The following is a 26,720-nucleotide window of genomic DNA, read 5'->3' on the forward strand; positions in this document are numbered from 1 at the left end:
ATGGACATCATTCACTTTTGGAGGTGATATATGAAGCATGTGATATATATCATCAATATATACCATCATCAATATATATGATCATCAATATATATGGCCATCAATATATATGACCATCAATATATATGACCATCAATATATATGATCATCAATATATATGGCCATCAATATATATGGTCATACAAGCCAGACATTAGACTGAAACTATCCCTTGTAACATGCAGACAACTCTGTTCACTCCAGAAACAGGGAGTCATCTGCAGTTTACAAATCTACACAAAGAACATACACACACAGACACACACACACACACACACACACACACACACACACACACACACACACACACACACACACACACACACACACACACACACACACACAACATACACAAAGAAGTATAGAAAGCAAATGCTGTTGGTTGGGATTCAGAAGCACAGCATGTGTGGTTAGAGGAGGCTTGTAACTATTTACTTTGCATATGCAACGAAGCCTGTAGCTTATTAATAATTAATAGTGGGGCAAACCAGTCTCATAATGTGAGCTGATTAACTATCATGCTTAATGCAAAGATGTGCATTATTGCGCCTTTTGGGAAAATGTCTTCATAGGTAAAATATTCCATTTATAACATACCGTTAAGAGTTGATCTGGTAGTTAGAGATCTAGGAACATATATGGACAGTAATCTGGCCTTTGGATGTTGCCCAACTTATAAGTAAGGGTATGACATCCAGGTCTGAGGAATTTCTAGCACCACTCTACTCATCCCTTATCGACCCATCGTTGAGTACAATGCCCCCTTTGACATGCACCTGACTAGCCATATGCAACAGTTGGAATGCCCACAGAGGTCCCTGATGAAGAGAATTTAGGGTATTAGTACACTGTCCTATACATATTACCTTGGAGCCCTGTATTTCCAACAGGTTGGCTTGAGTCGATCTGTACTTGTCATATAAAGCATCCTTTGATCCATCTTTTGTACATACACAAAACAAGCAGAACCAGAAACACTAGATTCTGGGATATGAACTTTGCCTGTGACATAAAAAGAAAATGCTGGTGAGACAGATATGTAACTCAAAGGATCCCTCTAGAATAAGCTCCCACATCCATGTGAAGCAGAGTCCATCCCTAACCATATTCAAATGTAACCTGGCCCCCCTGTCTTTTATTGACAGAGGCCAACAGTAAACATTCGTTAATTAAATTGAATGGGTTATCATAAATTCATCTTGTGGCTGGCCTCTATGTGTCTTATATACACCAAGGCTGAACGTAAACATTCCCTAACTAACATATCTCCCCACATAACTTTTTAGTAACTTGGTAACATACCCCTACTGACTAACATACCCCTACTAACAAACACATCCTCCCTCCATTTAAGATGCACATGTTACCAGGTGATGCAGCTGGGGTGGGTTGCATGGCTAAGCTCATAAAGACCCTGGTTCTCATTAGCCTAGTATTTACCTATGAGTCTATGTTGCAGCTGAGCCCCTGATAACAGCTCATATACATGAGATGCAATCACAGGGGAAGACAAGGAAAAGCAGTGAATGCCACTCTTGTATTTGCCTCCAAGATGCTTTGGATAATCATGTGTTCAGAGCAGTGGCAAGAAGAGGAAGTTAGAGGTAGGTAAGACTGATAGGGTAGGTAACAGGGGCAAACAAATAAATACAGAAAATTGAGAAGACTGATGGAGGGGTTCTAAGACAATGAGGGAGGGGAAGCACAATGGAAAAAAGTAATCAGACAAACAGATGGTAGACAGTGATGTTTGGGAATATCAAGGCAGCAAACAGGGAATGGGAAAAATCCCAAATGGCAGGGTAAGTTTCAGGCAACACACAGGGGGTGGGAAAAATCCCAAATGGCAGGGTAAGTTTCAGGCAACACACAGGGGGTGGGAAAAATCACAAATGGCAGGGTAAGTTTCAGGCAACAAACAGGGGGTGGGCAAAAGCAGTCAGTGATGGCCAGGGACCTGACTGAGCAGCCACTGATTGCCAGGGACCTGACTGAGGAGATAGTGATGCTCAAGGGCATGACTGAGGATCCATTGATGGCCAAGGACATGACTGAGGAGCCAGGGATGGCCAGGGATATGACCACAGAGGTTTTCTGTATGGCTGATATGATCATCTGGCCACCAGTCAATCACCTCCCTCATGTTAGTCAAGTGCCAGTGTGTGATGAATGTGTCACTTCCATTTTTTCTGCTATCAGCATTGACAAAGACCCAATCTCTGGTGCAGGTCTGGTGGGGTGACCCCTCTGCAGCTGCTGTTTCATGTCAATGGCAGCCTGGCCTGCAGACATTGTGAGCGACGGTGGTGTAACATATGGTGGGCTGTAGGCCTTGATGTAGTGATGGGTGCAGGTCTAGATGCTGCTGCATTGAATTGTAAAATAAATGGAGAAAAATGAAATAATAAAATCAATGTATACGATACAATGGATAGTGAGCAAGTGGCTGGGGGACAAAGAAGTAGAGATACAATAAAAAAATGAAACTCATACATATCTTTTTCTATGACATTTATTTTTTTTTATTCATTGCAATTTGATAACCTGATAGGTAAGGTGGTGCAATCATGTTTTTCAGTCCAGGGTGAGCAACATCAAAACATAATAACGTGAGGATTTAACAATTTATGCAGGAATAATAATGACAAACAACACAGTTATAACAGTCTTACAAACATACAGTAATAGGAAACAGAAAACGTATGAACAATGACAAAATCTGGTAGTGTAACTACACACAGACAATTGGTAAGTTATTTGCAATATTTACAGCACTGTCTTTGTGCAATTTACTTTGGGTTTTATAAAATTGGTTAAGAAATGGGGGATGCCAGTGTTGGTTAAACTTAAGCTGTATCTCTGAAACAGATATAGCTGAGTAGAATTTTAGATGCTCTTTTATGTTTTGCCTTAAAGTCTGGAAGAGTGTTTGGTGATCTTACCTCTGGAGGAATGTAATTTTATGTAACTAAAGCAATTTTTATGAGAGCTCTTTTACTTTTTGCTGAACCACAACGAGGCCTATATAGGAACAGTCCTTCCTGTTGAGAGTTACAAAGTACATAAGTATGTTTTCTTATTAAATGCATGCATTTCAGAGAAGGGCAGTAACCAAATGTGAGGATTTTGAAAATGGTTGTGCTTAATATTAGGATTGCCACCAATGTTTTGCAGGTACTATACTCAAAACAACAGACGTCCACAACAAATGTCCAACAGTGTAACAATATACAACCGATGACGAATCAAACTTCCAGCAATCAGCACATGCAAGCTAAACGTGGAACTTAGTGTAGACCTGGGAGTAGAGCATAAACCCTTCTGTGGCAGACCTCTATTATAAGCTGTGCCTGTATGTAATGTATATTGAGAAAGCTAGAGAAATGTGCAGGTACAATGAAAAAAATGCAGGTCATACATATTTTTCTCTTCTAATGTTTTAAGCATCTTTACTCAAAGCTACAGCAAAAACACACACACCATAAATTACCAGTGATGGTACAATAGGCAGCTAAGTGGCAGAATTCAGAGTCATGGGAATCATCATATGGAATCTGAAAAACAATGACATTATGCATTGAGCTACTTGGACAGTTCTCCCAAAGCTGCATGCATATACAGCAACAAGCAGTCATGCTGTCACCTTTGAACTGTATAACTTAGCAAAAAATTGGCAGTACTAGAAAAAACCTGTAGTCCAACAGTTATACTAGGAGAACAGCTCCTCAAATTATACTACAACAGTTACCGATTCACAGCAGTTTTAACATTTAAACCTGAACTGTGCTGTATGAAATAGTTGTAGTGACACAGGTACCTTCTACAGCACTCCAGCCTCCTCCTCCTATGCAGCTGCATGTGCTCTGCTACAGCTTCCCAGGGCTATGGAGAGAGAAACAGAAGAGTGGAACATATGTGGATGGCACACACTGGCAGGATGTGCGTGTAGGTAAGACAAGGATTACTTACAGTACATGAGAAACAGAAGAGTGGAACATATGTGGATGGCACACACCGGCAGGTTGTGTGTGTAGGTAAGACAAGGGTTACTTACAATACATTAGAAACAGAAGAGTAGAACATATGTGGATGACACACACTGGCAGGCTATGGGTGTAAGTGTCATTCAGATCTTGAAATATTGGCACAAGAATCTTTCACCTCTGTTGAATCCTGGATCAGCAATTTCCAACTTTTACACAACCCTAAGAAAAGATACCTCCTATTTACCCCTATATCACTTTCAAAAAAAAAAACTTTACAATCCTTTCCCAAAATAATGCTACAATTGAATCAAAATTGTTAGGTGTAACAACAGATGACAAACTTAAATCTGGCTTACATATACAGAACAATGTCAAAAAAACATCAGAAACTCTGGATGCTGTACAGGTGTGAACATGAACATTTCTTACAAACATCTATCAAAATGACTTCAGCCATCGACTATTACATGCAGCTCCTTTTCTCTCAAATACCCCTGTCTGACTTAAGTAAAAACTTGAATCATGTTATAATAAAATGTCTAAGTTTAAAAACATCATTGCACTGTCCTTCGGTCACTCAGCTGACTTGAACTTCAACACCATCTCAGTTACTTACAGCTCATAACTGCACACAAAATTATACATAATTATAAATACAACTACTGCCTGCTTAGCCCTCACTTCTGTTCTCAAAAGTTATATACCCACCAGGTCCCTAAGGTCAGAAGACAAATGATTACTTATAGTTCATAAACCTAATAAATCAGCAAAACAAAACCTCTGTTCCCACTCAGTGGCCAAATTGAGGAACGACTTACCTCTTACTTTTTTTGGCTTGTTTCTGGCTAGTTATTGCTAATTCTGCCTAAACGCTCAGGTTCTAGCATTTATTTGATACTAAAAAGCCTATTTCTACTGTTTATTGTACTTACTGTTTGCAATTTTAAAATTGTTTCTCTGAGCATTTAAACTGTTTTAACTGTTGTAGGCTACACACTCAAGTGCGATAGCCGTTTTATTGTGCTTTAATGTGATTATTTTGTTGTATTTGCTGTAACTTCTTAAAAAAACAAAAAAACAAAAACAATAACCTATTCTTTCCTGCCTTTCTGAAGCGAGTAGAGTGCAGTTTTCAGAGTTTGCTGAATCCAGGGCTGTATTGTAATTTCTGTGTTGCCCATACCTTATTTGGATAGAAGGAAGTTTCTCTGTTCACCAGTGAGAGTGGGGAGCTTTGAGCAGCCTATCTGTCCCTGGAGGAGTGGTTTTCCGCTCAGAATTTGTAGTTTATTGGCCATTTTGGGCTACTTTCTATCCCTTTCATCTTTCTGCAATAAAAACCCACATTTGCGTGTTTTTTGCACTTGTATCAGCTCAGCAAGATCCTGTCCAGGTGTCCTGCAGAGTCCAATAGCAGCAGAACGAGAAAAGAGAGACTTTGGTTTGATTAAGTACTTTTTTTAGCTTGTTTCTTGCTAGTTATTGCTAATTCTGCCTAAACTCTCAGTTTCTAGGATTTATTTGATACTAAAAACCTATTTCTGCTGTTTGTTGTACTTACTGTTTGCACTTTTAAAATCGTTTCTGTGAGCATTTAAACTGTTTTAACTGTTGTAGGCTACACACTCAAGTGCGATAGCCGTTTTACTGTGCTTTAAAGTGATTATTCTGTTGTATTTGCTTTAACTTCTTAAAAAAACAAACAAATAACCTATTCTACACTTGTTTCCTGCCTTTCTGAAGCTAGTAGAGTCCAGTTTTCAGAGTTTGCTGAATCCAGGGCTGTATTGCAGGTTCTGTCTTGCTCATGCCTTACTTGGATAGAAGGAAGTTTCTCTGTTCACCAGTGAGAGTGGAGAGCTTTGAGCAGCCTATCTGTCCCTGGAGGAGTGGTTTTCAGTTCAGAATTTGCAGTTTATTGGCCATTTTGTGCTAATTTCTATTCCTTTCCTCTTTCTGCTATAAAAACTCACATTTGCACGGTTTTGCGTACCGCACAGTGCCAGTTAGTTAGGGTTAACTATCCCCGGCACCACAAAGTCTGCTCTTCAGTTTTTTTTCTTATAACTCGTCAGTCTTTCAGCCAAAGCACTCAGATGCGTACTTGTTAGCCCATCACTTGCTCTAAATCTGCTGCAGCACTAAATAACCCTAGCACTAAACCCTCACACCTGCCTGGAGGGAATAGTCTATATGCTTCCCTACTTGACATCTACCTCCCCACTTAACAAAAGCAAACAGTCTTTACTACTTATTCAGGCATGTCCAAGAGACAGCTCCCGGTGTACTCTCCAGCCTACTTGATGAGCCTGGGCATCTTGAGGCAATGCTACAACTGCTTCATGTACACCAACAACCCTCCCCTTCTACCACCAAACACTAATACATGTGAGAGATGCACCATTACAGCCAGTCTAGAGGCAAAGCTCTCTCCAACCAAGACTGGAACAGACAGTCAAGAGGAGAAGGTAATAACTCACAGCACTCCACTCACTTCACACAGACCTACTAAACCAACACCTCCGAAACCCACACATAGTAACACCAAGACATATACGGAGGCTCTGAATAAAAATCTAAACCTGCCTAGGCAACAGCGACCTCCAAATCAGACACACAAGCAGCATCCTCCCACCAACACACCCCAAACAACACACAGTCCACAAAATCAGTGTGCCACACAACCATAGCCCATAAGGCAAAACAACATACCTAACACACTAGTGATTGGTGACTCTATAGTCAGGCACACCAACGTCCCACTCACCAGGCTGGACAAAGAGTAGGTTACTGTCAGTTGCCTGTCGGGTGCCAGAATCCGCCACATGATGCATGCACTCAGGTCACTACAAGGCAAGTACAAATATGACTCTGTCATTGTCCATGCTGGTGTAAATGACCTGAGATGTACCTCCCTGGACTACATGAAAAGAGACATGGAAGAGCTCTCCAATCTTGTAGCCCAGGCAGGTATGACCCTAGCCCTGAGTTGCATCCTGCTTTCACCAAGAATGATACCACAGTACAATGATAAGATGATCAACTTCAACAATTGGCTAAGCTTCTGGTGTCATTCAAAGTGGATCCAGTATCTGTCTGCCTTGGATGACATGGCTGACAGGCCACGTTGCTTCACCAGAGATAGCCTGCACCTGTCACCGCTGGGATTCAGGATATTGGCCAAGGCTCTTGCCACTCCCATAGTGCTTTTTTTAGGCAAGGCTCAAAAAACAAACACTCCACCATAAGAACTACAAGTGACAAAAAACTGAGGGCAATGCTGCTCAATGCTAGGAGTCTAAACCTCAAAATGCACTCACTCGAGGCACTCCTCAAAATGGAGAACATCGATATCTGTGCAGTGACTGAGACCTGGTTCAAGGCTCCGAAGTGCACCCCAGCACTACCAGGCTATAATTCATACTACCCGCTTAGGCCACAAAACCCAGACTGAAACACGAAGGGTGGAGGTGTGTCCATATTCATCAAGGACATTCACACCTCCAGGCTAGTTGCACAACACTATGCCTCTGAGATCATCCAAGTGCAACTAACCCTGGGCAAAAATGCATTCCAAATTGTAGCTTGTTATAGATCCCCCACCTTGACCCAGGACCCTCACTCCTCATTCCCGGGGACAGTGGAAAAAACGAGGATCCCACCAAATACCATAATAATGGGAGATTTCAACTACCCTAACATAAACGGGGAAAACTGCTTTTGTACTAATCCCCTTGCTCAACGATTCCAGGAATTTATAAACTCTAATGCCCTGGATCAACTTGTCAACACCCCCACCAGGGGCAAAAATATTCCTGACCTGGTCAATACTAACATGGGTGACTGGTGCTCAATGCCTGAGATCAACTCCTTGCTTGTTAGATCAGAACATAAACTAATCGCCCTAGATATCGACATCCCGACCCCCACCCCCACACAAGGAAACCATTGTAAAACATTTCTCCAAAGCGAACTTCAAGCTACTCAAAATGGAGGTGGCTAACTTCGCGATACCCCTGCAGATGGACAATTCAGTCACAACTGCTGAATCCTACACAAATGCACTCTACAAACACCTGCATGAGTGCATGGATCATTCTATCCCCAACAAAACCAAGACGCTATCCTCCAAAAAAAGAAAGCCAATCTGGTGGTCCCCTGCCATTAACAAACCCTACAACAGAAGGAAGAAACTGTTGTAAAAGAGAGTAAAAACCCAGAAATGGAGGAACTCACTGTCGGGACTCAGTAAGAAGCTAAGATCCCTCATAAAATCCTCCAAAGAGAATTTTGAAAGAAAAATTGCCACAGATTCCAAAGACAACCACAAGGCATTTTTTAGCTATGTCATGAATCTCCATGGCAACACCCAAATCTGCACTGAGCTACAACAAAATGGCGCAAAATATACAGAGCCAGCTGATATTGCCAACATCTTGGCAGATAGGTTCAGCACAAACGTTACTCCCCTCTGTCAAAGGAAATAACTTCAAAGACCAATACACGTAAGGTTCAGTTAAGGCACATTTAATAACTTGCTGCAAGGAGACAAAAGCATGCAAATACAGGATTTTGCCTAACTACTAACAGGAAGCATGCTATTCTTATACTGTTTTACAAGACATGGCCTTCTTTGGCTGACGTAATCAAGCACAACTTTCAGTATTGTTCTACAGCAGATGTTACTCAGATTGTCTGCTGACATGACTAGATTTGTGAGAAATGTTTGAGAAAAACGACCTGGTCTTGGTGGGCACTAACCCGTTACAGGCTTCTATTGTACAGTGTTACATTTCAAGGTACTTTTCTAACTCAGATACAAGCAGATACTGATTGCAGTTCATATTCTCAAGCAGGCTTTGTTCTAATTATCTATAGCTTCTACAGCTGTGTATTTTCTCACAGCACAAGCGGAAACAGTTACCAAGGCTATGGATGAGGGCAAGGTGGTCCACACAGTCTACCTGGACCTCGCTAAAGCCTTTGACACTATCCCCCACTCAGGAATCATGGATAAAATCATCAACCTCAACATAAACCCCTACATTACAAGATGGGTGGCTAACTGGCTCATGGACAGAACCCACACCAGTGACAAGTGGAGTGCCCCAGGGTTCAGTCTTGGGACCTCTCCTGTTCGGTATACTTCTCTGAAGTGCAAACGAACACCAGGGGTCTATGGCTAACCAAGTCTGCAGATGACTGCAAACTGGGTGCCATAATCGATTTCCCTGCCGATGTAGACATCTTGCAAAAGAGCGTCACCGAGACAGCCTTAATGTTCCCTGTCAAGTGTAATTGGAATTTTTTAAAAGGTGATGAGGATGTGTATAAGCTTTTAGGAAATAAACCTAACTTTGTGTACAAAACAGGTTCACATCTTAAAAATAGATTTCACTACAATGGGGGCACCCAGAATAAAGATAGGACTGATGAAGGAAGTAGAAAATGTGGCAGCTGCAAGCAATGCTTTGCTATTAATGAGGACAAACCCCTAATGTTGGACAACATTAACAAGACCATGGTGTGTTTTAAGAAAGGGAATTGTAATACAAAATGTGTGATATATCTAGCTATGTGCTGCACCTGCTCAGCATTTTATATTAGAAAGACAAACAGAGCTCTTAAAAATGGAATATACGAACACTTCTATCATATCAGAAAAAAAGACAGGAATAATGCTCTGGTTAGACATTTGGAAACTAGTCCTGCATGTTCTACGTTTAAGTTTGGAATTTTGGACTGTATTACATTAAAACCTAGAGGAGGGAACATTAAGGTTATATTAGAGGAAAAAAAAGTTAGATGGCAGCTGTTGCTTAAAGCAACTAATGTACCAGGAATTAATGATGATGTTCCCATTACTCCAGTGTTGGAGTTAAGGCAATAGGAGAACTAATGTATCAGTATCTGTCACAACAATGTTAGACACCTTAGACTTGCAAGTACATTTTTATAGATTTTAGGATGTAATTTTCCTTTGTATTTTTGGGCTCATATGTGTTACACCTTTCAGGATATTTCTGTGATTATACATACAGGGTAAATATTTATATGAGTTCAAATACACTCAGGAGAAAAATAAATATTAAGAAAGTAAGTTATTTATTATTAGGTCATTACTTATGCTTATAATTTTATAGGAATGTTTTAACAGAAATAGTACCTATCACACTCAGTGATGTATTTATGTAGGTTTGTTAAAATTCTTTGGTATGTTTTATGACTGTCATTTTAAATTATAATACTAAAGGGGAACTAAAGTGTATAAAAGAATTTCATTGGTTGGGTTTACGTATTTAAATGTGGTGGATTAATTGATTAATTGATTCTGATGAAGTCTGCAGTGCAGTAGACGAACGCACTAAATCTTATTTGGTGAATAAAAGTTTTTGTTTATTATTTTTGACTTGGAATGCACTTTTTCTGAGTTTCTATTGCTGGAAGGGAATACTGGTGCTACTCGTGTTACCTTTTATGTTTCATTTATATCAGTTGTGTTGTGGGAACGATAACTGTGTTTCAAAACATCAGAACTAACCCAATATTTCTGCTTTCAAACAAATATTAAAAGAATATTTCACCAAGTTATGGCTGTGCCCCTGCTCAAAACATGACTAATAGATCAGTTACGATAACCTGCACCCCATTCCCTAACCCATCAGTTCCTAACATACTCTTACAAACCCTGTCCTAGTATGTGTCACATCCTATATTTTCCATTGTTCTCTGCGATCCTTGAGTTTCTCTTCCTACTCCCATCCTATTTTCCTTATCCTATATTCCTAATAAATTTGTATAATTACACCCGTTCCACCCCATACTTTATTCAATACTATATGCTCTGGCTCACACTTTTTTTTACTATTCACTTTGTACTTTTATAAAAGGTTTTGTCTCTTAAGATTTTTCATTAACATTAATACATGATACCCTTATAGTTTTCTCTATAATATACAGTAAAACTTCAGAGAAATAAATTCAGTTGTCTGATAATTGTAATGTAAATTGAAATCTTAATGTAATTAATGCATTGTCTTATGTAAAATGTTTCTGTTATTGAAGCTTTCCTTGCCAGCCCTCCCCTGAACATGGGTACATTTGACCCAGTCCGACTTTCCTGTACACATGTTAAATAAAATAAATAAATAAAGACAATGGTTTCTTACTGTGCATCCGTGGAGACTGGGATGATATCACAGTGTCACTGTAATGGTGGTGACATTGGTCACTTGTGTGCAGGATGCCCATTGCACATGTGACAGCCTGTGCCAGTGTGTTTCAGGCCTCAGTGTTATATTGGGACCTTCATACCCCCTCCGCCATTAGCTGTAATCATGGTTGTACAGGAGTGAACATTTTTTGACTCCTTTGTGCCCTGAAAAGTGTAGTCTCTTTTCCATCCGAGGACATCACTATCTTCTTCGAAATTTCAGAAAAATATGGCTGCTACCTCACACCACACCTGTGCTTGATTTTCGTAAGTGACATGCAGTATGCGGTATCTCATTTGCATGACAGGTAGCAGGATAGCAGGACAGCGCAATATGTGTATGGTATTTGCAATGTCTGAGCACTGGATTTTAAAGTATTAAACATGGCAGTTCTGTCTGCTTATTTTCTATGAATACGGAACGCAGAACTGTTGAGATTAGATGAAGAATTACATATCCCCTCCCTGGGGCCATAGAGTGAACTGGACATGAGCACTGCTGCTGCACTCAAGTGTCTTGGCAAGTGCATAATGCTCTGCAATATTTAATGAAAAGTTTGGCCAGTAAGTGCAGCACAAAGATGGAACACTTCAGAGACAGGAAGTACTTGAGCCCTCATTTGCATAATCACTGTGATTATTTATTTATTTATTTATTTATTTATTTCGCATTTGTTAATCGAGTCGGTCCAGCTGGGTAAGAATTTACCCTTTTTCAGTGGAGACCCGAGGGGAAACCCCACAAACAGACATAGAAATACATACGAATAGAGACAAATTAACAATATTACAGAGCAAAACAATCTTATGGATACAATGGATAAGAAAAACATAATGTACTCAATGGAATAGTACATAGCTACATATACAAAAAGTGTAGTAATAAGTTGTAACAGAAGAAACAACAATAATAAATCCAGCAGGTAAGCAGGAGGGGAAGTTAAGGTTGTAGGTAATATAATGAAAAGAAACAAGGTATAATTAGATTAGTGGCTAGAAGAAGAAGTGTGTAAGTGCAGGGGCTTCAGAAATGAGGGAAAGTAGAGTGGGAGTAAAAAGTAGAGAGGGGTGACACAAGGGGTCGTAGGTCAGAAGAGGGAATGGTGCAAAAGAAGACAGTAGTAGAGGAGGGATGTAGTGATCTATAGGGAGGGTACAGAAAGAAGAGCAGGTGGATAAAGTAAGTTTTAGAAAGAGGAAAAAGGTCTTATAGGTCAGACTTAGTGGTGAAGTGCGTATGTGGAGAGGGAGGGGTTCAGTAGGATGGTAACAGGTACATATAGGGTTGTTATGGAGGTACACTATCAGGTCATGTTTGAAGTTAGTAAGAGAGGTATGACTTCTGATATGGAGTGGAAGATTGTTCCAGGTAAGGGGGATGAAGTGTTTATAGAGTATTTTACCTATGTTCTTGTTGGGTTTATAGACTTGTAGTAAGAGTATATCAGAGCTGCGCAGGGATCGGGGAGGGGTGTACCAGGAGATCAGGCTGGACAAAGATGGACAGTCAGAGTTTGAATTAAAAATTCTGAAAGCTTGTATCAGCTGTTATTTGGTCAGAGGTTGTGGGAATTTGAGCCAGTGTAATTTTATGAGAACGGAGCAGTGATGGGATTTATAGGGGCTGCTGGTGAGAAATCTAGAAATTTTGTTATAGGTTTGGTCTAGTTTTGCCAGCAGGTTATTTTGTAGATTGGAAAATAGAGGGGAGCCATAGAGGAGGGCAGGGAGGAGATAGGATTGGGCTAGCAGTAGTTTTGAGTTGCGGGTCAGGAATTTGCTGTTTATGTATAGCATGGACAGTTTTTGGTGTGTGTTCATTATAGAATGAAGTATGTGGAGGTTTAGTTTGAGCTGGTCATCTATGATGACACCTGGGAGTTTAGTGTGTAATTCTGGTGTTATGATGGTGCCATTTAGAGAGGATATGGGAAATGTGGATTTGTGGTGGGCTAGAGTTTTAGGTAGGAATAGTAAGAGCTTACTTTTAGAGGGGTTCAGGATAAGTTGATTGCTGGAGAGCCATTTCTCAATAGAGTGAAATGAAGATTGGGTGATATGGTGGAGGTTATTGATAGAGTCAGAAATGGAGATTATATGTGAGTCATCTGCATACTGTATGATAGAGGAGAGGCTGCTGGAAGTGTGTAGGTCATTGGAGATCAGAGCTGAATCATCTGCATACTGTATGATAGAGGAGAGGCTGCTGGAAGTGTGTAGGTCATTGGAGATCAGAGCTGAATCATCTGCATTCTGTATGATAGAGGAGAGGCTGCTGGAAGTGTGTAGGTCATTGGAGATCAGAGGTGAGTCATCTGCATACTGTATGATAGAGGAGAGGCTGCTGGAAGTGTGTAGGTCATTGGAGATCAGAGGTGAGTCATCTGCATACTGTATGATAGAGGAGAGGCTGCTGGAAGTGTGTAGGTCATTGGAAATCAGAGGTTAGTCATCTGCATACTGTATGATAGAGGAGAGGCTGCTGGAAGTGTGTAGGTCATTGCAGATCAGAGTTGAATCATCTGCATACTGTATGATAGAGGAGAGGTTGCTGGAAGTGTGTAGGTCATTGGTGATCAGAGCTGAATCATCTGCATACTGTATGATAGAGGAGAGGCTGCTGGAAGTGTGTAGGTCATTGGAGATCAGAGGTGAGTCACCTGCATACTGTATGATAGAGGAGAGGTTGGTGGAAGTGTGTAGGTCATTGCAGATCAGAGGTGAGTCATCTGTATACTGTATGATAGAGGAGAGGCTGCTGGAAGTGTGTAGGTCATTGGAGATCAGAGCTGAATCATCTGCATACTGTATGATAGGTAGGTCATTGGAGATCAGAGCTGAATCATCTGCATACTGTATGATAGAGGAGAGGTTGCTGGATGTGTGTAGGTCATTGGTGATCAGAGGTGAATTATATGCATACTGTATGATAGAGGAGATCCTGCTAGAAGTGTGCAGTTCATTGGTGATCAGAGGTGAGTCATCTGCATACTGTATGATAGAGGAGAGGCTGCTGGAAGTGTGTAGGTCATTGGAGATCAGAGTTGAATCATCTGCATACTGTATGATAGAGGAGATCCTGCTAGAAGTGTGTAGGTCATTGGTGAAGAGGTTGAAAAGGAGGGGACCAAGAATTGAACCTTGAGGAACACCGGTCTGAACTGGCAGAATGGGTGAGAAGGAATTTTGCCATTTAACTGCCTGTAAGCGACTGGACAGGTAACATGAGAACCAGTTTATAATGGGAACGGAAATGTTCAGCTGAGGAAGTTTATGAAGTAGAAGGTTGTGAGAGAGAGTATCGAAAGCCTTTGAGAGATCTAAGAAAAGGCAGGACACATGTTTATTATTGTCTCAAGCCTCAGCTACAGTTTGAGAGAAGGATAAGAGTGCAGTGTTAGTACTGTGTTTGGGCCTGAAACCATGCTGGGTGTTGGTTAAAAGATTGTTTTGAGTAAGGTGGGAAAGCAGTTGAGAATGGATACACTTTTCTATAATTTTGGAGGGGGGAGAAAGAATAGCAATGGGATGGACGTTAGATGGTTCTGTGGAGTTACCTCCTTTATGTAGTTTGGTAGTGAAGTATTCCTTCCAAATAGAGGGGACAGTGGATTCTTGGATTGAGTGGTTGATTAGAATGGAGACAGGAAGGGCTACAGAGTTAGCAACAAGTCTTAGCAATTGGGGAGGTAGGTTATCAGGGGTGGGGTAACAAGGTTTGAGTATACCAAGGAGAGTTTTAATAAAACTAACAGAGACAGGTTTGAGCAAGAAGGGGTCAGAGAGGTTAGAGGAGTCAGATTGGGGGTGTGAAGAAGGTGTGAGTGTGGTAATTGAAGTGACAGAACTGGAAGTGGAATTAGAGGTGGGGTTGGGGTTATTAGAAGTGTTGGGTACTAGTTTAGAAATGCTATCAATATAGTAGTGATTTAAATGGATGGCGGTATCTGAGGGAGATTGATTGGGGGTTGTTGGTGAGCCAGGGTTAAGAAGAGTTTTTATGGTTGACCAGAACTTCTGGGGGTTAGTAGTTTGCAAAGATTGGTAAAACAGGTAAAACTTTCTTTTTTCCTGGTTGACTTTTTTTTTGTAAGGTTTCTAAGTTCCCTATAAGATTGTAGGAGGGCAGGAGATTTGCTTTTCTGATATTGTTTCCAAGTGGCATCTCTTTTATGCATAAGGTGGAAGGTTGCTTTTGGATAGCCAGGGGGCATGTTTAGCTTTGACTTTTATTTTTCTGATGGGGGCCAAAGAGTTGAGTATGTTTAGGAATGTCTGGTTGAAGTAGCTAAATGCATCATTTAAAGGTAGAGTATAGGCAGGACCAGTTAATATTTGAGAGAATTTTGTTGAAGGAAGTGGTATTGAATTTTCTTTGGTTGCAGATGTATTTTAAGAGGTGAGTACTAGTGAGGTTGGGTGAGTACCTAGTAATGTGGATAGGTAGGTGGTCACTGATGGAGTCAGATAGTGTATCTGGCTGGTGGTACAAATTAGGAGAATTTACGAGAATCCAGTCTAGGATAGAATTGGAGTGTTTTTTGCCAAGGCGGGTAGGTGAGGAGACAAGCTGAGTAAAACCATGTAGGTTGAGACTATGAGATGGTGTAGTAGAGTTAACTGAGTTCCAGTCTATATTTACATCCCCAAGTATGATAGTTTCAAAGGGGATGTGAAGAAAACACCAAGATAAGATGTCTTCAAGGATGGTGATATTATTCCCTGGTGGGATATAGATTGAGGCTATGGCCATTTGTTGGTAGTTGTTGAGATGACAGGTTACTATGAGTAGCTCTGCAGGGTGGAAGGTGGGAGTGGTAATTGTAAGTGGTAAGATATTGAGAGTCAGAAAAGAGAATGGAGACATCACCTCCCTTTTTGCTAGGTCTAGCCAGTCTGTAGATATTGAAACCGGGGGGGGGGGGTGGCAGATCTCTGAGCTGAGGATGTGTGGTTTTTGCCAAGTTTCAGAGAGAATTAAGATGTGGGGGGTATAGTGTTGTATGAGTGCGTGGAGTTCAGGCACTTTGTTGCAGATGCTCTGGATGTTAAGGGAGAGAATTTTAGTCTTTTGGTTCTGTGTGTAGAAGTGAGAGTTGATGGGGAGGTACTAGTGAGAGTGGGATTGCTAGAGGTGTGGGGGGCAGAAGTAGTAGTGAAAGTAGATGGAGTGGAGGAGTTGGAAAATAAGAGTTGGTTATTAGGACCAGGGCTGGGGTGTATATCGCCTGAAAGGAGGAGTGTTGTCAGGATACAGAGTAAAGAGTTAGGTTGAGGGAGAGGATATAGATATTTGGATTTGAAGTTTGGGATTTGTTTTGATGAGGGGAGTAATTTAGTTTTAAATAATAAATAGTGTGGTAGAGTGCAGTGAGTGTGGGCATAAAGGAGTGTGTTAGGACCTGGATAGACTTTGGGAGGGATGTATGTTCCGAGTGGAGGGTAAGGGGAGAATTGCAGGGGGTGTGATAAGATGTGACGTATGTCAGTGTAAATAGCAGAGGGGAGAGGAAAAGAAGTGGCAACATCTTTAATGTTGGGTGTAGGCAATGGCTACAACAATGCAGTATGTAAAGCAGTTTGAAATGTGACAGGTAAAAAAATAGAGATATTAAAATATACCACAAAATATATATTCTTTATAAACAAAATATACTTGAAAATTTAGCAACCGCAAAAGGTCCCAGCAGTAAGACTACAAATGAAGTTTGTCTTAATCATAATACAAAGCAAGGTCTCCTTAATTAGCAGACTGCAATCATCTGACCACCGAAAAACAAACTGCGATATATAAGTAAATGCAGACAGATCAACAGAATGCAGATAATCTGCTAAACTGGATATAGCAGTGCGTACAAGGCTACTTTTGCTTACAGTTTGTGATAACATGGAGTTCGCCCCCTCCAAATCTGAGAGTCTTAACAGCAGATCCAATGTGAATGTTGTAAGCATGAGGGAAGATGTTCAGCCCCATCGTGCTTCAGAAGAATACGTGGAGATGCAGTGTTCACACCTGCAGCAGGTGAGTAGCTATCATTAGCTGCTGTGCTAGTTACCTACTTAATGCATCAGCTTTGTCATTGCTTTTATATTTAATTGGATGGCTGGAATGAGAGTGGTAGTACAAGGGTAAGGCAATCATTCTGCTGATGACCCAAAGTATCTGAAGGGCCTTGACAGAAGCATATGCTAGTATCTCCACAGTGATTTCTGACTTAGTAAAGCAAATTCTAGGTGTTTGTAATATTATTGGGGCGTGCATGTTCCATATGTATCATTGATGTTACCGACTAAACCACATACTAGAACATGTTATGTCCTGTCATGTTTGAGTGCCAGGTTTCAGGTGCCAACAATGAAGCTGTTGCACCTCTTGTTATGTAACACACAGGTACAGAGAATCATGATATTTTTCTATCAGAAAACCTTCAGTCTACAATGGAGAAGGTAGAAAAAAGAGGCAAAGGGCAGGTGAAAAGGAGAAATCAGAATTGACTATGGAAGGAATGAAGAATATTACTGTAAGAAAAAAGAAGAGAAAGACAGATATTGACTACATGGCTCAAGCTGTGGATTTACAACACCAGCTGGATGAGAATTTAGTACACAATGAACAAAGCGATATTAATAAGACTAATAGTGATGAAGATCTATCCTTCATAACAATTGATAGAGCAGATATTACTGTATTAGAAGCTGAAGATTCTTAAGAGCTGGTCAGCAAAGATAATCTTGTAATTGGAGATTCAATTGTTAGAGGAACTGATACTTATATTTGCAGAGATGATAATGAACATTGAATAGTGTTAACGCTTGCCAGCAGCAAAAATAGAAGATGTGAAACAAGCCTTGGAATGCTTTAATGTAAGGAAGTATGGATCTGTTTTTTATTCATGTTGGTACAAATGATGTCATCTGCAAGGATTATCTGATTGTCGGAAACTGACAGCCCCCTTAGATAATATAGTTTGTACTGGTGTTAGGACGTAGTTTTCACAAATCACCTATAGAAAGGATAGTCAGGTCACTGTGAATGAAAAGATTTTTTGGATAAACACCTACATGGAAAAAATGTCCTGTTTTAAAAAATGGAAATGTGTAGAGCATCCAAGCCTAGTTTTGGGTACATGTGTTCAGACAGGATGGTGTGCATTTGTCAAGATCAGGGAAGAAAACTTTTGCAGCAGATAATTTGCAATATTTGACAAACACAAGGCAGGATTTTTGCCAGGTCGAAATTTTAACAGTTCACAGATAGCAGCATTTGATGCATCTCTGACGGTTGTTAATGCTAGAAGCATTAATAATAAAGTTTTTTATTGGAACATGTGCTACATTCCCACAAGATTGATGTTGTTATTGCTTGTGAAACATGGTTAAATAACAATGACTGGAAACCAGTTCTGTCAGGCTATAAATGTTTTTACTGCAACAGACATTCTAATAAAAAATCAGGTGGAGTGTTATGATAGGGATTAAAGATAGCTATGAGACCTGTGATTATTACATGTTCAATGATAACACCAATACTATAGACTGTGTAACTGTGACAATAAAGACAACCCTGGAACGTATAACAATTGTTGGAGTGTGCAGACCACCAAAGTCAAGTGCAGATGACCTACAGGAATTCATAGATTTCTTACATGAAGCACTGGAGGGAATAATAATATTAACTGGGAACTTAAATTTACCAGAAACAGACTGGAATAATACTGATTGAACAATGTTAGTAAGGAAATTATTCACAGAGTATATTCAGGAACAACAATTGCTTCAGATTGTAAAAAAAAAAAAAAAAACTACCAGGGGATGGAACATACTAGACATTGTGTTCCCAAAGAAATTACTGTAACTTCAAGTCATGTTTTACCACCATTGATGTGCAGTGATCATGGGGTTATAAAGGTTAATTTGTTTCTAGATAATTCTGCCAAACTGAAATCTAAGACAAAACACAGAAGTTGATTACAGACTATAGGGAAGCAAAACAGTCACTATGTAAAACTAACTGGACTGAGGTGCTCAGTGGAAAAACTGCAGATGGAATGTGAAACGTTTTGAAAGAGAAATTGTTTGAGTGCAAAAAATCAAAAACTGTTTAACATCAGGATCTAGGCATACATCATCAGGGGGATATATTTCCGTAAGACCAAGATATCTGATTAAGTGAGAGACAAAAAATATAAGAAATGGAAGAGGTTGAACTACAACTTTGAAAACTGAAATAAACAAGCTGGACAAACAGATTAAGCATAGTGTGAGACAAGATCAAGAAAAATTATATAAAGATACTGAGTACAATAGGAGACCTTTTTATAGAAACATAAGATGTGGAAGAAGTAAAGACACACAAATTGATAAACTGTATGCAGATTCTAAAATTGATCCCCATACAGAACAGATTATAGATATATTTACAAAATCTTAGGTAAAACAGTTTGGCTCCACAAAAAGGGGTGATAAGTTATCCCAGTGACATCCAGGTAACCCCAGATACTGGAATCAAATTAAGATTATATTGAAAAAGAACTGCGCAAACTGGATCCAAACAAAGCACAGGGAGGAGACGGAATTAGTAACAATGACCAGAGAACACTTCAGCAAGAACTTACAGTACCATTATATCTATTATTCACTAGGTCATATAAATATGGGGAGATTCCTCAAGATTGAAGACATGGAGTTATTAAATCTGCCTTTAAGCGAAAGGGGAGTAAGACAAACCCAGTCATATAGACCCTTAAGTCTACTTTCATGTAGTGGAAAAATAATGAAGAAGGTAAAACTGGATAAGTTATCGTCAGAACAAGGATAGGTTGGGACTATGCTGAAAATAGATCTATTACCACCTGTAACATGATGTTCTATAACAATATAATAACAGCTATGAATGAAAAATTGTGCTGTGATGTAATTTATATAGACTTAACTTAAGCATTTGACAAGGTCATACACAAAACACTGATCAATAAATTAGTACAATTAGGTATTGATGTACTCTTGATAAGATAGATAGCTGCATGGCTTATAAATAGGACATAGCAAGTATCATACAGTAAATGGACAGTTGAAATCCTTTGTTACAGTCAGGGTGCCCCACAGGGCTCTGTCCTAGGCTCTTACTTGTTTAGATTGTATTTTTCGGACCTAACGTTTTCATCTGAGGTGTTCTACAATCTACATGCAGATGACCTGAAATTGGGTAAACTGACTACATGTGTTATAGATAAGGCATGTCTGCAAAATAACTTGACTAAATTGACCATTTTGGCACAAGAGAATAATATGTTGATAAATGCATCAAAAACTAACCATATAAGATTTGGGAGACATAAGCTGGAAGATGAATATTTAATACAGCACACAGTGATTAAAATTGTAGGCCCATTTAAGGACATGGGTATATGGGTAGATTCAGCTATGAGTTTTTTTAATCATATCAATCAATTGATTAATGATAGTTACATAACTATAGGTTGTATAAAAAGATTTACAAAGTCTAGGAAATCAAAAATTATGAAGTCATTGTTTGTTAGTTATATTAGACCCAAAGTTAAGTATGGAATAACTATGGAAACCCTATAAGAAAACAAGCATGAGTAAACTGGAAAGAGTACAGTGCAAATATACCAAGGGCGTCCATGGATGTGAGAATTTAAGTTATGATTAAAGACTAAAATACCTGAACTTGTACAGTGTCTCTTATGGATATCTAAGAGGAGATCTTATTCAGGTATATAGGGAATTTAGAGACAACTACCTCTGGGAATGTTTGGGGTTATCAAAACGTGCTAGAGAATCATCAGATAACCTATGTAGAAGGTTCTATAGGAATGAGAAGTGCACTAACTGGTTCTCTGACAGACTAGCTGATGCATGGAACAGACTACCAAATTACATTAAAGCAAGTGCTAGTTTAAATATTTTTAAGAACAGCCTGGACACTTATTATGAGAATGGGTCTATATTAGAACATCGAAGTTTCAGAACTTCGAATGTTCTAATATCGACACCTAATAAGCGAAAGCTGAAAATAGCAACGTTTTAGATAACCAAATTCTTTCCTAGGGAAAGAATTTCATTGTCCGTTCCTGTTGCTTCGCTATTTTCAGCTCTGCGGTGGAAAGTTAAGGTCAGGTTCAGGTAAGTGTGCGATTGTGTGGACATGAGGGTTAGGGTGGGATAGGTGAGTTAGGATTAGGGTGCAGGTCAGGTAAGTGTGTGAATGTGTGGACGTGAGGGTTAGGGTGGGATAGGTGAGTTAGGGTTAGGGCGCAAGTGAGGTGTGTGTGCGATAGTGACAGACCTTAGGGTTAGGGTTTGGGTTAAGGTAAGTGGGTAGATAGTGGTGTATGTACAGTTTAGTGTAGGTTTAGATGTAAGATTTTAGGTGTACGTGTGTGGATTGCTGTTTGTTTGATGTGTTTGTGTTGTGTGTATGTGTTTTGGAACAGCAATTTTTTTTCCTAGGAAAACATTTGATGTTCAAAATTTTCAGTCTTATCAGTTTTCAGTTACTAGGTGTCGATATTAGAAAATTCGAAGTTCTGAAACTTTGATGTTCTAATATAGACCCATGCGAACCAGTGTTTTGGTATATTGACAAGCTAGAAGGGCATTAATGTCCATGCTTGAAATATTTGTATGTATGTACTGGTCAAAAACAGTACCTTCACCAGCTGAAAAAATGGGGCTAGATTCCAGTTCTTGAAGTATCTGAACGTCATCTTTATCAGAGATTAAGCCAGAAGCCAAACCCAATAAATCCATGGATAAAGATGTATAATGAATGCCAAAAGAAACACTGACAGTGTAGAAAAATGCAAAAGCAGAGCACAACGAATCTCAACGCTAGTACGGCACAGTGCATGGCCAACAGGAAACACTGAAACCAAGATACGACCAGCACTCAATCGATGTAAATACAATTTATTCCATTTCACATAAAAGCCAGCAGACCAGTTTTGGCACAAGTCTTCCTCAGTGCAATTCACAAAAAAAAGCATCAAAAATGTTAATTAATTAATCAAACTAAATATAAATACACGTAGCAATCAAAAGTCCCTCCCAAAGTTTATGTATCTTAGGAAACATGTAAAGATATTGTGGGACAGGGTCTTGAACCATCAGTTGATAAACTACTTCCTTAGATATAATGACTTCCTCTAATACTGTTTTTAAGAAAGCATCCAAATCATATTTAAACTTTAAAGCAGGATCTAAAAACATTTTCTGGTAAAACCGATTACCCAGCTATTGTGTGCGTGTGCTTCTTTTAAATACATATCCCAGTCCCACACCACTACTGCCCCACCGCTTCAGCCTTGTTGATGACAATATTCTTATTATCTTGCAAAGTTTGTAAAACTTTCTTCTTATAATGAGAAAGATTATTATGTTGCGCAAAACCATAAAGAAAGTTAAAATGTAAATTCTTAAGAACGCCTCTTTGAAAGGCTGCAACATATTTATTCATAGGGGGAACATTTGGATGCCTTAAAATGAAACACATTGTCCCTAGATTGGTAATTTTTGCCATCAAAAAACAATATTAAATTTAATTTTCTACAAAAAGCCCTTAAAAACTTAACTAACACCTCTTCAGAAACTGGACAAGATGGAACAAAGTTGAAACCTTTATTCAAAACATCCACCTCATAAATAGCTACCCAAGCTAAAGAAAATGAGTAGACAGTTTTTAGTTATGCTCCTAATCTCAAAAGTACAATGCAGCAATGCACTGAGCTGATTGTGAACAATGTTACCCACACCGAGGTTGAATATATAGCTAACCTACTGGTGGATAAATTTATCTCTAATGTTACCCCTCTCCCCTCCGTCTGTCTCTCAAGATATACTTGAAACTGGTTTACCCCCAACTACCACACAAGACCAAGCTCTACAAGTGCCATCAAAAGCTAAAATACTTTATTGATGGGTCCTAACAATATCCCTGGATGCATCTTAAATAGCATGAAGCATGATTTAGCCACACCCCTAACAACACTGTGCAATCTTAGCGTCCATACAGTTTTTGTATTAAGCAAATGAAGAACAGCTTCAGTCATTACCCTGCATACGAACCTTCCACAGGCTCAGACAATTATAGACCTTTAAGTCTAACCAGCCTCATATGCAAAGCCATGGAAAGACATATAATTAATCAATCAGGACATAGGGAATCTAAAACAAAAACACAAGAAACACCGATCTCAGTTTGGATTCATCAAGGGCAGGTCATGCTTACACAAACTGGTGTACTTTTTTGAAAAGGTCATGAAAGCAATGGATAAAGGCAAACTGGTACACACTGCATACCATGACCTGGCCAAGGCTTTTGACACAATTACCCACTCATGCATAGTAGAAAAACTAAATAAATTGGGAATAACTTCTATGTCACCCACTGGATTGTCAACTGGCTCACAAATAGGATGCAGATAATCAAAACAGGGGAAAGTTACCTCCACAAACAGACTAGTCATCAATGTAGTGACCCAGAGTTCTGTGTTGGGATCTCTCCTGTTTGGCCTCTACTTTTCTGAAGTAAAAGCCTGCCTAATGCTCAGGTCTTCCTCTTTCTGTCACATTTCAATCCCTCACAGACTGCAAGATCCTAAGGCTCTTCTAACTCCTTCTCTGCTTCTATGCCATATCCTTTAGTTACTGCTCAGGCTTTATTGCTTCTATTCTTCTTAACTCGCTCACTATCCATCTCCATCACTAACTTTCTGGCTGCTATTTCTAAATCCTGTATGATGAGAGTGACTATTATCATCTGTAATGTTTTAACTGTATAGAACTGTTTAGATGTGTAGTAATATATGACAACATCTTGCAGCAGTGTGTTCTTTCAACTTATTTTTTGTATAGTATTTCTAATGTAATCTTTATTGTATTGGATTATACTGTATTTGTATTATACTGTATGCGGAGCTTTTCTCCCCGGGCCTCTGCTGAAAACAGGTTCTGTAGACCCAGTCAGACTACCCAGGTAAACAAATGTCAAATAAATACATAAATAAATAAATAAACAAATAAATAAATAAATCAAAGGGCTCTGGCTAGCTAAGTTTGCAGATGACTGCAGGCTAGTAGCAGTCATTGAATCCCCAAATGGCATAGCCTTCTTGCAGGAAGGTTTGTCTCAAATAAATAGCTGTCATCAAAATCTTGGTCTGAAACTAAATGCCAAAAAATACATTATTGTATCCTTTGGGAAGCCATCTAGCCCAGGGAACTATCACATTAACAATATGCCCCTAAGAGTTGACCCATTTGTTTGGAATTTGTGAGCTTATGTGGTCAGTGACATAACTTTTGATCAACATATATTTATTGTTGTAAGAAAGTCCTTCTGTATTGCACAGCTTGGAATTCCCACAGATATACATTACTAAAAGGATACAAGGTCTAAACAACATGTCCTACATGGACCAACTCAATGACCTGTCATTATACTTGGTATCCTACAGACTGCTAACAGGTGACCTGTGCTTGACATATAAGGCATCCTCTGACCCATTACTGATAGATTTACTGCACATCAGCAAGTCAAATGGTATCAGAAATACTTGGCCTAGGGATCTAAATCTTTTCTGCAACATCATCAGAATAGTTTGGAGGGACATCTATATTTTGCAGAGGATGCTGCTGCTATGGAACAGACTCCCCAACTATATAAAATACATCTCATCCCTGTTCATTTTCTAGTCCAACTTAGACCTGTGGATGGGAAACAGAAAATGAACCCCAGGACTGTTTCCCTTACTACTAATGGACAGATGCAGCTCCAAAATACTTTATCCCTTGCATGGGTCTCTCCAAATTATCTATGGTATGATCCCAATTATCAAGAAAACACAAAGTGAACCAATGATAAAGTGGAACCAACAACAAAAAACATAAAGCTCCAAAGCAAAAGAAAGTTCCACACCATTGTACCAATTTACTTTTAATAAAAACAAAGCTTTCAGACAGAAGTCCTCCTTCAGTGTTAATAAAATTCTCATCCAGATAACGCATCCTTTATAATTAAAAATCCGATAGACACATGACACACCCTACCTGTCATACATTAGGCTTAATCAAGCCATTAAAAACAACAATCAGTCAGGTTTTGCACTGAAAGATCTTTAAAGAAATATATGACATTCTACACATTCAATGACTTTAGAATTATTTGTTATTACTAAATGGGTTTAACATAAACATATTCACTTCATACACTTACATATATTCTTCATAGATAGCCCAGAGAAATATATGTTAAAAATCCATATATAATAATAAACATTTGATTATAGTGCAATAAGTTAATTCTAAGCCTTCAATAGTATGAGACTAATGGCAAGCATACTATATTATTAAACATTGTGTGATGTCATATACATACAAAACTGAACTAAAAAAGTTCACATAAATGCAGATAAATTTCCATTCTCATATACAATGCACCATATCAGGCATGCATAAGCATATCCACTTCATTCGCGTATATATATTCTTCACAGATAGCCCAAAGAAATATATGTTAAAAAAATATATATGTATCCATGTATAATAATATGCATTTGGTTATAATGCAATAGATTAATTCTAAACCTTCAATAATATAGGACTAATGGCAAGCATAATATATTATGAAACATTATGTGAAGTCATATACATACAAAACTGAACTAAGAAAATTCACATAAATGCAGATAAACATCCATTCTCATTTGTAATACATCATATCAGGTATGCAGGAATGTATAAGAATTTACAGAATATGGAAATACTCATTCCTCCATTATTTAATTTGTTCTTGTTTCTTTTAAATCGGTTTAATGCTAACCTGCTTATTTAAGCCAGGGTACATCTTGGCATGTAGAGGAGTAATCCACTCATACTTCCTATTGTCTAGTCTGGTCACTAAGTCATCACGCCTAATATTGACAGTTAGAATATCCATTACACAAACAGAGAAACAATGTGATGTATGTGTCTCTTGTATGTGTCGGGCTAGAGAATTTGTAACCACTTTCCTTCTTATTTCTGATTTATGTTCAGTTATCCTATCTCTCAACCTTCTGGTTGATTTTCCGACATAGAAACATGAACATTGTTGACATAATGTTAAATAAACCACATTACTGGTGTTACATGTAGCTGTACAATGAAGTTCAAATCTTTTCCCATTATTAGGATGTATAAATTCAGTTACTATAGTTATATTACAACATGCACAATTGTGGCAAGGATAAGTGTTCTTCTTACTATACTTTATAGGTTCTGTTCTATTTAAACCAACATCTTTATATCATAGATTTTTTTTATACTATTACAGTTTCTATAAGTAAAATATGGCCTATCTGGAATCCATTTGCCATAACCTGGCAAAGCTTTCAATATGTACCAATTATTTCTAATAATGGGTTCTATACTTTTGCTTGTTCTACTATAGGTCATTAAGTATCTCAGGTTAATATCAGGCA

This window comes from Protopterus annectens, chromosome 8.part1 (assembly GCF_019279795.1).
Source record: "Protopterus annectens isolate FY-2018-M chromosome 8.part1, PAN1.0, whole genome shotgun sequence".
Lineage (NCBI taxonomy): Eukaryota > Metazoa > Chordata > Ceratodontiformes > Protopteridae > Protopterus > Protopterus annectens.